Genomic DNA, 14695 nt, shown 5'->3' on the forward strand with positions numbered 1-14695 from the left:
TTTAATGGTGTGAGAATGATAAACAAAACTTCTTAGAGATAGATAATAAATTAGAAAAGTCTGCTGTAAAATTTAAAGGCCCAAATAAACAAATACCTATTGATCTTTTTCTGCCAAGAGTGGACACCTCACCAAACCTGGTGATGGATGCAAGAGAGTTGAGAATGTTGTCACTTCTTCTGGACAATGAAGCAAAACCACAGAAACCAGCAGGAGAAGCAGCCAAGTTTAGCCACCACATTTGGCTACATATATTTATATCCTATAAATACCCAGGCAGCATCTAAACAAGGATACAGTTGTCATTCCTTTTGTAGGAAAATGATTAGTTTTACTATGCTAATAACATACTCCGAAGTAGCGAGGAATCAGAATCAATTTTCATTGAATAATACCAGAATGTGATTCCACACTTCAGTAACAATATTTTCTGCTGTAAATGTGCAGCAAAGATGTGTGCAGCCAAGGAATGGTGAATACAGATCCAGGGAATTATGCAGCATCTTGTCCAATCCAGTTACCAGCGAGGGCAGGGGAGGAGGACACGGGAGGACACGTTCTGAGCCGTGATGGCTTACGCTGATAAGGGAAGTGGCTGGAACTACTCCTTGGATGAGCTCATTTCATACTGTGAGCATGATGCTATCACAGACGTGCTTAAAATGAAAGCCAACACAGAGATTCCCGTTATTTTGCTTGACTTGAAAAAAAAAATCATTCACATTGAAAGCTTTGTCTTCATTCTTATCACGAAGTGTGAGTTACACAATATGTCATCACAGGAATTGCACATCCCAAGAAAAAGTTTTTGATTTCATTTAATTTAAAACGAGACAGAACTGGGTCAATTTGATATACCATCATGACTGCTTTGTTTATCAACAAAGACTATGTACTATTGCCCATAACTCAATTTTAGGAGTATATTATCTAGCAGTTTTATAATCAAGATTGTTTTTACTACTAGAAATTATATAAGCTTGGACAAGGATAACATTCAACATTATCAACTGGGAGGCACCAGAGTTATGATTTCTAGGCACAAGTCGTAATTGGATTGGAAGGCAAAGTTCAAGAAAACAGTAATACTCTTGTGTATTAACAGAAGGCCTGTTCTGCTCTGTAGTGCACTACCCAAGGCCATTTCCTTCCTTAATATTAAAATTCTAATCAGCCTTCATTTCATCTGCCGAAATTTATTACCTAGTCCAAGTTCTGTGTATAGATTTAGAAACAAACAGACCTGGAATATGAGACCCAGCATGTTATAAATTCTCAATTCAACTATAAAAATCTGTACGTGCACAGGGGGAGAATGTTTAAAACACACTGAGTTCCCCACTGTGCCACACAGTGACTTATTGCTATGAACCCTGCAAATGTCTTAGTCTTTAAATACAGCTGTATTAATTCCAGATTTGATATTAAGATCCTGGATATCAAACCCTGAGGAAACTGGACCCACTGTAGAAGAAATGAAAATGGAGAACTATAACCACAAGAAGAAATGCTTCACAAATTTGCCTTCAGCAGTGCTTTCCAAACCGTGGGGCACTCGCTGCAAGCAATGTGCCTGTTTATTCTAAGTGAATTGTAAGAGCTGCCAGAAAACCTGAGCATGTTCTCCTAAGCACTGCTGCCGTTTAAGTCAGTGCCTTTGGCAGGATCTGTGTTTGAGGACTTCCAGAATACTGGAAAGTAAGCTGCTGCTTCTAAACAGAAAAAATAGTTAGCTCACTGAAACCATTAGCTGTTGTGGGTTTTTTTGCTCCCAAGGAGGCACCTCTGACTTGAGTATCATATCTCAAAATTAAGCCAACAGCAAAGAAGAGGAAAAGGATGTCTGGGAAACGGGACAAAAGAATGTTTACTCTGCAAGGTAAATCAGGGAAATGGCTAGAAGGGCAGAATTACAAATCTAAATGCTTGAGTCTCCAAACAAAACATTGAAACATCAAGCTCACTCTTCAAAGAGCAGCAACAAACCCTGAAGATCACAAGTGTGAGGGTACGTGTCATCTTCATGCCTCGACATAGCTCGAGAGTAGGTATTTACGTCAAAACAAATGGGTGGGCCACTGAGAACTGTGATGTGGCAAATCAGCCACAGCACTTCCTCCTTGTTGCAAAATCTCATTCTTCTTTTCTGTCTCAACAACACGCTCAGCCCACCTCCAGCTCCTCCCTGCTCGAGCACTACAGCACTCACCATCTTCTCCTGGAACTCCCTTCTGCAATCCTCCACCTCTGGTAGACAGTGCAAACCTTCCAGTCAGTAACCTCTGTTACCGATGACAGACTGCAGGGCAGCTCTGTGTCCCAGCAGCAGGTTAGCTGAGAGAGAACCAGGTGCCATCAGGCAGGTACCAGCAGTGGAGGCAGTGCAGGCATCCCAGTGGCTGGAGGTGGTCACGTTCACACTGTTGGCAGGAAAGTGCCCACGTCCAACTGGCCGAGCGAGCCAGGGGCCAGACGCGTCCCCTCCTGGGAGCTGCCTGGCCACACATGGTGCCATCGAGCTGTCAGCAGCTTACTGAAAGTGCTCTTCAGCCATCAGCTGTGACAGAGATACGTGTGAAATGTCAGCTCTCTCTGTGTGTGAATATCAAGTCAGGTCAGCCTGCAAGGCTGGGACAGAGCACAGTCTAATACTGGATGGGTTAAATCTTAGGGTGCATAAATAATTTTCAGTGACCATGTCAGAAAAAAAAAAAAAAAAAAGGATGGTGAAGTGCAAGACACTGCTCCAGCTGGTCCAGAACCACTGTTAAGGAATTCACCCAAGTCCCCAGGCCATAGCACTGCCTTCAGACACCAACACCAGCTTTTAAATCCAGAAAGGCTCCACTGCCTTACACTAAACTCAGAACCAGTTTGTTGCAATATCCTCGGAGGAAGAGGACACGAGATAAGGAAAAACTCACTCAGTCCATGCAGTTTGGCAGTAAGTAGAACTGCCCAAAACCCATCAAGTAAAATTGCATGTTAATTGTAAGGTAATTTTCAGTATTTGAATACAGTTTCCTCTGCACTTTTCCACTCCATAAGACACACCTGACAATTAGAAGCAGCTCTGTGGGTGCCCTCACACTGATCCACCTGCAGGTTATCAACACGCAAATGTAGATTTGCCAAACTTAGCATCCTGCAGATGCTGTTCCAGCAGGTGCTGCTGGGGCTACTTCTATTTCAGACTGCACCAGCAGTTCACTGACTGGCCCACGGCTCTAAACTACATTTGGGAAGGCATCCCAGCTCTCAAACTTTCTGTTTAGTCTCTCCGAGCACCTATGGATAATTAAATAAGAAAATTTATAAAATACCACTACAAACAAGCAGCTGTAGAAAGTGGAAGTTAAGAATGTAATTAGGTTATAACATTTATAAATGTAATCATTAAAAAAAATTCTACAAATTAGATCCTGTAAATGAGAATCTTCATTTATATAACAAACAGTAAGAAAAATGTCACAGGACATATTAGCAACTGAGACTGACCTTCAGTGACTGGGTGCACAGGCAGACCCTTTTGGGTGATTTTTCACTTCTGCTGTGTCTCAAGCTCTTCAATAAAAGGGTGGGTTTGCAAATGCTGGGGAAGGTTTGGGGGTTTTTTGTATTTAACAGACTACAGCCATGGGAAAGACTGTTTCTCTCTCTCTTTTTTTTTTTTTTTTAATTTCACACATCTAAAGCACATGATCAAGTATCTTTTGAAAGGATGTGGCACAGCTTTTGTTCTGACCGCTTACTCTAGATGAGTTACACCTAAAAAAAGAATTTACAAAACAACAAAAAATACTGCTCAACCGATGAGCACATAAATTTCAGCAGAAGACAAAATGCCAAAAGTAGCAAGGAGTTGTGGAGAGCTGACACACACTGTACGTGTGAACCTAGAACTGAAAAGTTCAGTCTCATATTAAAATGGACTAAATTAAGATTTCTCTAATGCAACAAGTTACGAAGGAAGACACTAAACTCTGACATTCATATTTACTATTGTGGAGAGCAGACACAGTAGTGAAGGCAGCATCTGCCACTTGGAAACCAGCTGAGTGACTTCAAACGTGGCACTTGTGCAAATCTGTGTGTACTATAACATAAAAATATTAATTGAGAAGTGTATCAAGTTAGGCTTGTCAGCCTTCATATTTTCTGGTGATTTGAATGGGGCCAGAGATTAAGATAAGTATCTTTACAAATCCAGTTGGCTTTACTTCAAATGCAAAAGCTTGTTTCTAAGCTGCACAAGAACAGGAGCCCTGTAAAATCAAATTTTGAATGCAAAGCCAACTCAGTTTTGCTCATCATCTTGTACTCTGAATCCTGTCTGCAGCAACAGTTTTTGGTGAGCTCACTGTACTTCCCTGAAATAGTGTACAACATGCAATTATTTTTGTAAGAATTTGGGGTTTCTTTTTGTATCAGAGCTACACTCATCTCAGGGACAATGTCTAATTTTTGTATTTAAAACAAGTTTTGATTTTATAAGTTTACACTAATGAAATATGTTCATTGGCACTGATAAGCTAAAGATTACTGGAGCTTTCTTTGCAGCTTTTAGGGAGTTTTTTAATCAAGCTGGTCAGTACTCCCCATTTAGCAGTGCAGATCAGCTTAATTTGTTTAGCAGCTAAAACTTGGAGCGAACAACAGTATTTTCTAAACAAATACATCAAGTTAAATTAAGCAAGGGCAGTTGTGGTTCATCTGAATCATATGGCTCCAGATTTCAAATCTAAGCTAAGGAAATAGAGGTTATGACATCCTGCAGCTGCGACAAGTCATGTTCATAAAGCAACATTAAATCAAGACCACTTGGCCAGTTCAGGCAGTTTGCTTGTGTGGAAGTGAAAGATCCCATGAGAGCATTAAAAAAAAGAAAAGTTCTGGTGTCCCAGCCAAACCCCCCTTCCTTCAGTTAATGCTACCAGGGACTAAGTTTCTTCAGAGCAAATGACCGTGGAAGGTTGTTGCCAAGCAATTGCTACTGATTTATTCACATTCAATAACAGGGAACAGGAATCAAACACTCGGCAGAATACACGAGTCAGTAAACTACAGATGGTTGTCCCACGCTACACAAATGCCCAGTGCCTGAGCCTGCCCCTCAATACTCTGGTTTTCAGACAGATCCTTTGGGTGATTTGATTCACCATAAGGCCATGCAAATGATCACATCAGCACAAGGACACACCGGTGGCAAGCAGCAGATGGAGCTTCATCGAGGCAGTGGTGTGGGGGGCTGCAACTTAGGGGCACACCACTACACAGATAAAAGTTTCCATTCAGCTGGGAGTCTCAGGGAGGAAGAAAGGATTGGGTCTGGAAATGTTATTTTCCACTCTCCCGTTTTGTAGCATTCATCCCTGGAAGTAAGGCCAGGTGTGATGGAGCTCGGAGCAACCTGGTCTGGTGTGTCCACAGTGGGCCTGAAGTAGATCATCTTTAAGGTCTCTTAAACCCCAGGCAGTTCTGGGATTATATGATTTTAAGATCTATTTATTGATACAATAAGTACTGAAAAAATACCTGAGAGTTGGCGTTTTTAGTTAGAGCAAATGGAAAAAGTCTTTTCCAAAATTCTGAGAGTGAGTACTGGTGGCTGAAACAGAGGGATCATTCACTGCTCCCCTGCGTACCAGGGGAAAAAAAGTGCCTATAGCTTTTCCCTTTTTTCTTCCTTTTTTCCCCCCCCTCCTTTATTTTAAGCAGGGAGGAAGCATGAAACAGTAGTACTGATTGGGGACTTTCATGACACTATCTGGATGCCAGTGTCATGCTGTGTAAACATGTGGATCCATCAGACAATTGTTGGAAGCAGTGAATTCCAAATTTGATCTAGTGATAGGACTCCTGCTGTTTGGGGAAAAAAAAAATGGGGTTGTGAAACCACACAAGGAAAACGTTTCAGACTTCTTAAAAAAAAAAGAAGAATGCAAAGCACAGCGTGAACAATCATGTCCTGGATGGCCTGCAGATCCCAGCCTCTGGAGAGTCCTGACACACAGAAAAAAACACCTGAGCTCTTGGCTTTATAATTTTGTAAAACTTAGTCCAACCTTAAAGGATAAAAGTATTTGCATAGGGAAAAATTCGTGTCCACATGCGGAATACAAAAGGTTTTCCTTGCTAAATGACAATCTGCAGATATAAATCTGAAGATTTATATCTTCTTGCACATTTCTTGTGCAGGCTCCCGCCGGAACTCCAGCCGGAGCTCTCCGGTATTCCCAGCAATGCTGGCTGGGGAAGGGAGTGGTACTTAACTGCCTTCCTTTATCCTTTAGATGTGCTGGCAAAGCAGCACTTCTTGCTTTGTAGTACTTAATGGGCTAAAACACACGTTGAAATTAACTCCTTCATTAGCTACATAGCTGCTACTCCTTATCACTTTCATTTTTCTTAATTATAGCACTGCCAAATTTGATGTTCTGATTCAGAATTCAGTATGATTAATACAACACATGAATTATATTTGTTATAATATAAATCACAGGCCTCATGAATAAAAGTATAATTACACATGACCTTTGAAATCATACTCCATTCTTTAAGCTATCTAGAAATAGCTATGCTCATTCTGCCCATGCCACAATTTCATTTCAAACTGATTAACCAGCATTTTATTCCACTCAAGTTGCCTACATTAAAACAAAAACCAGTGAGTTCAGCTCCCAGCAAAACTGCAAACCCACCTTAAGGCTGTCACTACAGAACTTGTTATTCATCTCCACAGACTTAGAGATGTGAAGAGCCGTGCGTATAGCTCAGCATTTCCATTGTGATTCATGTTGCGATTTAATCAATCCTGAAACGTTATTTACTGCGTACAAGAAATTGTACTTCAACAGCAAGGATCAGAAAGCAAGAAAATCAATGCAGAAGGGCAACTGAGGAGGAAAGCAGTGAGTCACACACGTTATCCTTGGGAAGCTGCAGCAGGGCAGCAGGAGCAAAGGTGCTCTTTTGACACTGCTGGGTGACCACAGAACCTTCTCCAACCCAGCCCTAAAAGCTCCATGAGCACACAGCAGTGGTCCATGGAGTGCAGATCTCAGTGACGCACCTTGCCATGTATATAAGTAAACTTGTGCAACTTTGCCAGCTGAATTCAACAATTCACGTGTCTAATTCTAGTGATATCCATACCCACAGGGAGACGAGGCCACAGGACACACCTAAAGCACTGAAGGACTGCATTACTCAGGGGGGGCATCTCCTGCAGCCTGTCCTTACACAGCTGGAGCTCCCAAAGCTCCAGATGTGTCACAGCTGTGTCCAGGTGGGACTTCAGCAGTGAGAGGCACCAGGAGAAGCTCTCCACAATCAGTTTCTGCTCTGAAGCACAGGGCAGCTGTCCCACTACATCCCCAAATGTGACTTAAATTTGCATGGAAGTATGAACAGAACAGCTGCTCCTTCTTTGGATGGATTTGTGGCAGATTTATTTTTTGTTCTTGAGAAGTGAGGCCAGCCAGAGACTGTGATGAGCCAGCCACTACTGCAGGGTTTTACAGCCACCAGAGCTGGTGTTGGGCATTTCTACCTTTCTACCATCACAAAGACATGTTAGCCATGGAAATCCCTTTCTCTTAAGATTAAGACCACATAAAATCGTAACAGTTTGTCCTTCTATTTACTATTCTCCATCGAACTATGAAACTAAAATTACAAGCAAAATACTGGTTGCACTGTTTGTTTTTCTTGGGCCCTTAAATGCCAACCACAAGATGTCAAACAGAGGGCAGAGAGAGGCCAAGGAGAGCAGGGGAGCTGGGGAGCCCTGACTGGAAAATGTAGTAGTAACAACCATGACTGGTGCTGATAGTAGACAGAAAGTGCATCAGAACGAGATCAGTCTTTTACAGACCAGCATTGTATCTCTCAATAAAACTTTAATACAAAAAGAATGAAGTAGGACGGGCAGCTATCTTAAAACATTTTTTCCCAGATAAAGTGTTCTACTTACCTCAAATTCAGTCATAATTAAGTGCCCTTGAACAAGTTAATCTTTCTTTTTATGGGAAAACTCATCTACTCTTATTAAAGTTTGCCTTTCTCTACAAATATGACTGTTCAATCATTAATCTCAGGTCAAACCTCTAATTCCTTATGTGTGACTGTTTATATTTTTTTTCCTACTGCAGTACATATGGAAGTTAGTGCTTTACTTATTTTTTCTTCTCCTTTAGATAAGTTACATCTGCATACTGAAATAGTGGTTGCAAATTTTGAGTGGATGGGTATATTACACTTCTTATAATACAATAAAATCTATTCTCTATATTTTTTCCTCATAGCATGCAAAAGAGCTAACACATACTTGGTGTAGTGAATTAACGTGACACTGTGTGCCAGACCCACCACTTCTTACAGTAACAAACCAAAGTGACATTTATCATGGTTTCATATTACAGGATAAATATTTCATATTGGGACTGTTACATGCCAGTTTTAACCCACCAAGCATGACATTTTTAATGAAGAGAAGGAAGTTACGGTTCTGTTTTTAGATCAATCTACAGCTTTTATTCAAGATCTTCAGTTCATCTCACAAGTGTAAATAAAACCATCAGCCCCACTGTGAGGCATTACAACAGCAAACATCATGAACAGTTATGTTACAGATTTTCTAATCACTGGATGAAAACACTGGGTATTGTACACAGAGATGGTATAGAGAGATGCAAGAAAAAAAATTAAAGTGATCTATATTTACCAGATTTGATTAGATTTTGTTTTAATTTCTTTCAATCACCTAGAAGTAAGTGTTTCACTTTTTTTTTTTCTTTTTCTCCTCCCAGTGGCTCCATCTCAGACTGACATTTTCCTGGGCTGCACCTCATGTAAGTAGAGCTGTAGCAATGCTCATTTCATCAATGTAAAACTGTGAAAATCTTTACCAAAACTGGGACTTTTACACCTGATATTTACTTCTGTAAAAAGGTACTGGAATACCAAGTCCTGACTGAAGATGTAGCTAAGATAAATTATATTAACTCTCAGATTGTCCTTCTCAAAGACCACAAACCAGCCACCTAAACAGTCTCATAAAGATACATTCCATTTACTACATCTGCCTAAGTTTGTGAAATCTGGACTCTCTGGAAGTGTCCCATCATCCTTGAGGCACTCCAGGGCTCTGCCAGGCAGGGAAAGCTCTGGAGATGCCGGCTGAAGGCACATCAGGAGGTTTAACTGGCATTACTTCTGCAAACAAAAGGAATGGAGGCTGCAATGCCTTCCTGGGAGAGCTGAACCCTGACAGCTCAACCTGCCCTGGAAGCCCAGGGCCCAAGGGAGTGAATGTCATTAACAAGGGCTGATCAGGGAGAAGGGGAAAGGCAAAGCCAAAGCCAAGCCCTTGTTGCCTCAGCAGCGAAGATGCATCTCTAGGAAAGACTTCTAATCTAAACTTAATTTGTTCAGGTTTAAAGGACAGACACAAAACTTCACCTTGTCTTCTCCAAGTGGCAAATTAATTCCATTCACGGAGCACTGATGGTGCAAACACCACCAACACTCTGAGGGGGTATTTGCACACAACAAAAGAATGTGCTTTGGGTACAAGGTGTGGCACCTGCTCAGCGTGGAGAGGAACAGGGGACTTGTACAGCCCACTCTAACGAGCAAAGGATGAGAAGCCAGGAATTATTTAATGTTAATTCCAGCTCTGCCAGTACCAGCTGCTGTTCTGTTGCTCTCAGCAGGTCACCTCATCTTTTTTCATATTCTCCTATGTACAAGAAACATTTTGGTGCCCAGTGTCCAACTCCCAATTTAATGTTCTAGTCATAAATGCACTGCCTCCCTTTACTTTGATAAAGTACAGTCAGCATCAATAATAATACTTTTTAAAAATATCTTTCCAACTATTGTGAAACAGGAGCTGACTGTTTATGGAGTACTTATTTTTGATGTCAGTTTACCATAGGGCCTCTTTAGCCACAGGCTTACAGCTGGAGGCCCCAAGGCTTTTTTTTGGGAGTGGAAACTTTTTGAGTTCAGCTCTTAACAAATTTCCAGCCTGCAGTATGTTTTTCATTAGTCTACATGGTGTTATAATAAATGATGCACTTCCTCTTTCATTTTATGATTTTTTTCTTTAAACATGCAACAGTTTTTCTGTGTCTGTTTTTTATTACTTTCAATATACTCAGCCACACTAATCTTAGAGACTGTGTATAAAAACAGAACAGATACATTGAATAAGATACCAGCCACAGCAAGACAAGCTTTTAAGTCTAAATTCTTCACTGAAGGCCAATCATAAACCCATTAAATGTACGCAGCTACATGGGCAACCACTTTTTTAGAGGCTACTGTTCTAAAAAAAAATAAAATAAAAAAAAATCTGTTACCCCAATACCTAGAGCTGGTGTAGAAATGGCTCTGCCAACATATTCACCTGGAATATATTCAGCTAAAAAAGTCTGATCCCACTGGCAATTCTCCATGACAGGTCCCACTGTATGTGTTTGCCTGCTCTAAATATATATTTTTATGTAGTTGATACACACATTTTTTAAGACAGCCTTCCTTCTATATTTTTCTCTCTCTCCATAATTTTTAATAAGAATGTATTCCCGGGGGCTGACAGCACCAGGAAAACCAGGCTATGCCAACACGGAGAGATTCCAGTCAAACATCATCATGTCTGGCATCCTGTGTTTCATTTACAAATCTTTGATTTCTAAATGAATGGCAGTTCAAAGTACACATGAAACACAGATACTTTCTGCTTATGTACACAGAGATTGTTAGAGATTAGACCGCTTTTAATTAAAGACTTGAGCAGGTGTTAGTTCACGGTACTCTCTGAATTTGGTTTAAGGAGATCTATGTTCCACAGTTACCCAGCAGCACATTAAATACAAGCAGAATCAAAGAGACTTTCCTCAACAAAGCCAAGAAAAGCTACTTTGTAAGAGGGTTTGAAATTTGCTACTACTGATCTGTCATTTATGGAACATCACATACTTACTTGGGAAACATTTTAGAACCCTTAAAAAATAAATAAACAAACCCCCAGCAAACAGCCCCATGAGACAGAGCCCCAGGCCACACAAGATGTGTTAATTTCAGTGGGGTTTTGCTGTGCCTCTGTTTACACATCTGACTACCCAGAGTTAATTTCCAGAACCAGGGCCTAAACCAGATAATTTAAGACCATTCTGGACTCAAACAAGAGTTTAAATGTGGAAATGGAACTACTTCAAAGTAATTTTTCTCTACATCATACTTCAGAGTGAGAGCAATATGAGGGGCACCCTGTTTCTCCATTACTCAAAGATTCTTCATTTCTTTTTTTAAAGGAAATTCAAAGATTAATTTAAAGCCATCTGATGAAAATACCTTAATATTTACCTTCATATTTTGTTGTAATATATAGTGAATTCAAGAGATTTCAAAAGTTATCCTGGATGCTTCTCATTTCGAGATGTCAAATATTGGCAGTCAGAAATTTCCATTACACATTGTCTGACAATATTTGCTGCTCTGGAGTACATGAACTGACTTTTAATTCTTACAGAGGTAATGATAATAAAGTTTATAGAAGTTGGGCACAGGTGACATTTTAGAATTTCGTGTTTATTGCAAGTCCCTCCTTTCCAGGCCCATAAAGGAAGTGTAAAAAATGGTTAGAACTGCCAAAAGTATAAATTCTCTCGATCCTTTCATCAGTTACAGCTGCTCTCAGACTGGTCTCCTAATCACCCTTTAAACATGAGGGCACCACGACCCCTTGGCAGCAGTGCTACAGCTGACACCTGAGGACAGTAAAGGAGCACACCTGTAATCCTGGGATTTTATAACTAGTAAATCACAAACTGTAGTCCCAAACACAAGAGCAGGCCATTACAGAGCTGTGGGAGGGAAAAAAGTGAGGCAGGCAGAGCCGGGGATCCACAAGCTGACAGTCAGGAGGATGCAGGACAAGCATGGGTTGGGACAAAGACCAGAGCAAGGACCAGGACAAAGGCTGCTGACCAGCCCGGCTGGATCTGCAGCAGTGAAGTACCAGCCTGCATCCCAAATGCTGCTTTATGGAAGCCACAGCATGGCTGCAAAGGCAAACTTTGAAGGTGGCACAGGGTGGTTAACATGAAAGCACAATTTTTGGAGCTTCATCTGATCCCAAAGGGAAGACTGAGCAGTTGTGTATAAGCCAGCTTTCCCTTTCGCAGTTACTTTCCCCTACTTCTTTACTTATTACAATACTGCATACAGAGGAATCTGAAAAATAAAAAAATGGTAGAAACCAAGATTTGTTCGACTGCTTCAGCAATAAGGTACAAATCTAGAGTAACCATGAAGGCTCAAATTACAAAATATCCACCAGTGCAACCAAGAGTTACGCACGGCTCCTGAATTTTATCAAGCTGGCTGCCGACAGTGTAAGGAATCTCCCTTAGCCAGGAAGGAAAAATGTCCTAAATTCAGGTGCGATTCTTTTGTGCAGCTATGGCAGGCACAGGTTACAAAGTGGGTCTTTGTATGGCTGCTCCACCTCCAGCTTTATTTGCTGGGAACCGGTTATGTAACTAACACAAAAGAAAATAACCATTTCTGGGTTGTTTTCCTTTGCAAGCCCTGGGCTGCCAGGAGGAACTGAGCGAATTCAAAAGCAGCTTCCCTTCTGTTGCTCTTTTGGGTGTTTCTCTTTGAAGTGGCACCCTGAGTGGCTGCTCATTCACCAGTTTTGTAGGTAGCCTTTAAAGCAATGCTTTCCACCCTTCAAGCTTAAGTACAGAAACATACAATTAATTAAACCAAGTTAGGGGTGTTATTATTCCAGCCTTTTATTTCTACTTGGTGTCAGACTCTTAAGACGAAAGGACTCTTTGTAGTAGGATTTCAGACACTCTGGGGAAAATTATGAACTTTAAGACTGATCTGATCTGGTTCGTGCAACACACGAACAATCTAAGGAAACCATTTAGCTATTGCTAAAAGGAAAATTCATTCTAAAATCCAGAAACAGAGTCAAACTTTGCAGTGTTACTGTGCTGTACTTAGCTGATGATTTAACCCTTTGTTTTGACACGCTATTTTTAAATCACTTTTTTTTCCCCATTAAAAGAAGACTCAGCCTAAAATATGGAATTTTTGCAGAGTAGATTACCTGCCTAGGAAATCTTTGGCAACAGATAAATGAACCACTAACCTGCCAAATGGCTCTAATGCAACAAAAATTGCATCTACTGCTGCTTACAATTGTAGTGGCCAAACATTACTGGTTTCCAAATATTTTCCTGGTGTGGTATGTTTGTAAACCAATCTCTTGAACTGCTGCTGAACTCCAGGTACATTCTCCAGGATGGTTCTAGTCCTTAGCTAAAAGATCTCAGTGAATCTGTCTTACTGTAATGGCTCACTCCCATTTCCACACACTGTGTATGTTGTTTATTTTCATTCTTTAAGCATGGGATTTTATAGCCATAATTATCTCATTTTCTCATAGTGCAAACAGTCCCATTTTCATTCATTAAGGTCAACATTTTCATTGTATTCTTCCTCTGTTTTTTTCTTCTATTTAAAATTTGCTGTGAACAATAAAAACAATAGATTTATGCTATCAAAATACCTCGGGGTAGAGATTTATTCATAAATTGTTTTTTCACATGAGCATAGATCAAAAATGGCAATAGTAAAATGGACAGCTAGAGGAAATGATGTTTTAACTCCGTTTCCATTCTCCCTAACCTTTAGAAGAAATCTACAATCATGCAACCTCATCCTCAAAGATTTTTGTGCAATAATTTTCTCCAAAATCTGGAAGGCTTCAAGAAGTGCAGTCAAGCAGGTTTTAGAAGCTGGTAGCACTTCATGGTCAGCTGGCTGTGAAATCCCACTCACTACAGTCTGGAGTTTGCAAACTTGGTGCTTTACAACTTTTTTAAAGGGTTGAAGGGTGGGGAGACTGCAGCCAAGCATTTATTAAGGAAGACAGTAATGCCCTGGACTTTTTCCTTTGCTTGTGCTTTCTCCTGCTTCTCCTCTGCTGCAAAGTGAGCTGCAGTGCCTTCTGCCTGTCCTGTAAGCTTCACAAAATACACCAAGAGGGTTAAAGCCCTTCCTCCCTCTCCACCACCTGAGGTCCGCAAAGGAAAGGGGCTGCTGAAAGCCTGGTAAGAGGAAAAGGTCAGGGGCTGTGTATTATATCCTGTATGTTTGGATTAGCCCACAATAGCTAAATAAACTGACCTGATGTCTAATGACATTTTCAAACACTAGCTAATATAATTAGCCAAAGTATGCAGAGACAAAAGATGCACACAGACTCACCAAAAAACATCCGTGCAAGCAATGACCCAACGGAATTTCAGCAGTTTGGCCACACCAGCCAGGGTCAAATATAAAGGAATTCAAGTTAAAAAACCTGCTGACTAGAAAAGACTCCTGCCTTGCCCATTCTTACCACTCCTATTGATATGCAGCTATCAGGTTTTTTGCAGAGAACAACGTTTCTGAAACAGAATCATGGTCTTTTTGAAATAAAATAAAAGGCATGCTACTGACATGAACCACAAGCTTGGAATACTTTGGAAAAGCTTCTACGATTTAGCAGGGTTAGCAGGTCTGAGGGATTTTCACTAAAAATCACATGAGGATCAGGTCAGCAGAGGAAGGAGCTGTGATGGAGGAGGTTCCCACTCCTGTAATGATGGAGCTGGCACAAGGAGAG

At 40.8% G+C, this 14695-nt stretch overlaps 2 protein-coding genes across 3 annotated transcripts in view; one reads left to right on the plus strand and one right to left on the minus strand.

Moving 5' to 3' along the window:
- The window catches only part of CUNH7orf50 (chromosome unknown C7orf50 homolog), a 124728-nt gene that overhangs the window by 44991 nt on the left and 65042 nt on the right, over positions 1-14695 (minus strand). The gene's annotated exons all lie outside the window — the stretch shown is intronic.
- The window catches only part of GPR146 (G protein-coupled receptor 146), a 49046-nt gene that overhangs the window by 13210 nt on the left and 21141 nt on the right, over positions 1-14695 (plus strand). Inside the window, exon 2 of the mRNA XM_066198170.1 lies at positions 8811-8852. The gene's annotated coding sequence lies outside the window, so the exon portion shown is untranslated. The remainder of the gene's footprint in view (positions 1-8810; positions 8853-14695) is intronic.

Source organism: Chamaea fasciata, unplaced genomic scaffold, assembly GCF_029207755.1.
Source record: "Chamaea fasciata isolate MVZ Bird 193981 ecotype frontalis unplaced genomic scaffold, bChaFas1.0.hap1 SCAF_16, whole genome shotgun sequence".
Classification (NCBI taxonomy): domain Eukaryota; kingdom Metazoa; phylum Chordata; class Aves; order Passeriformes; family Sylviidae; genus Chamaea; species Chamaea fasciata.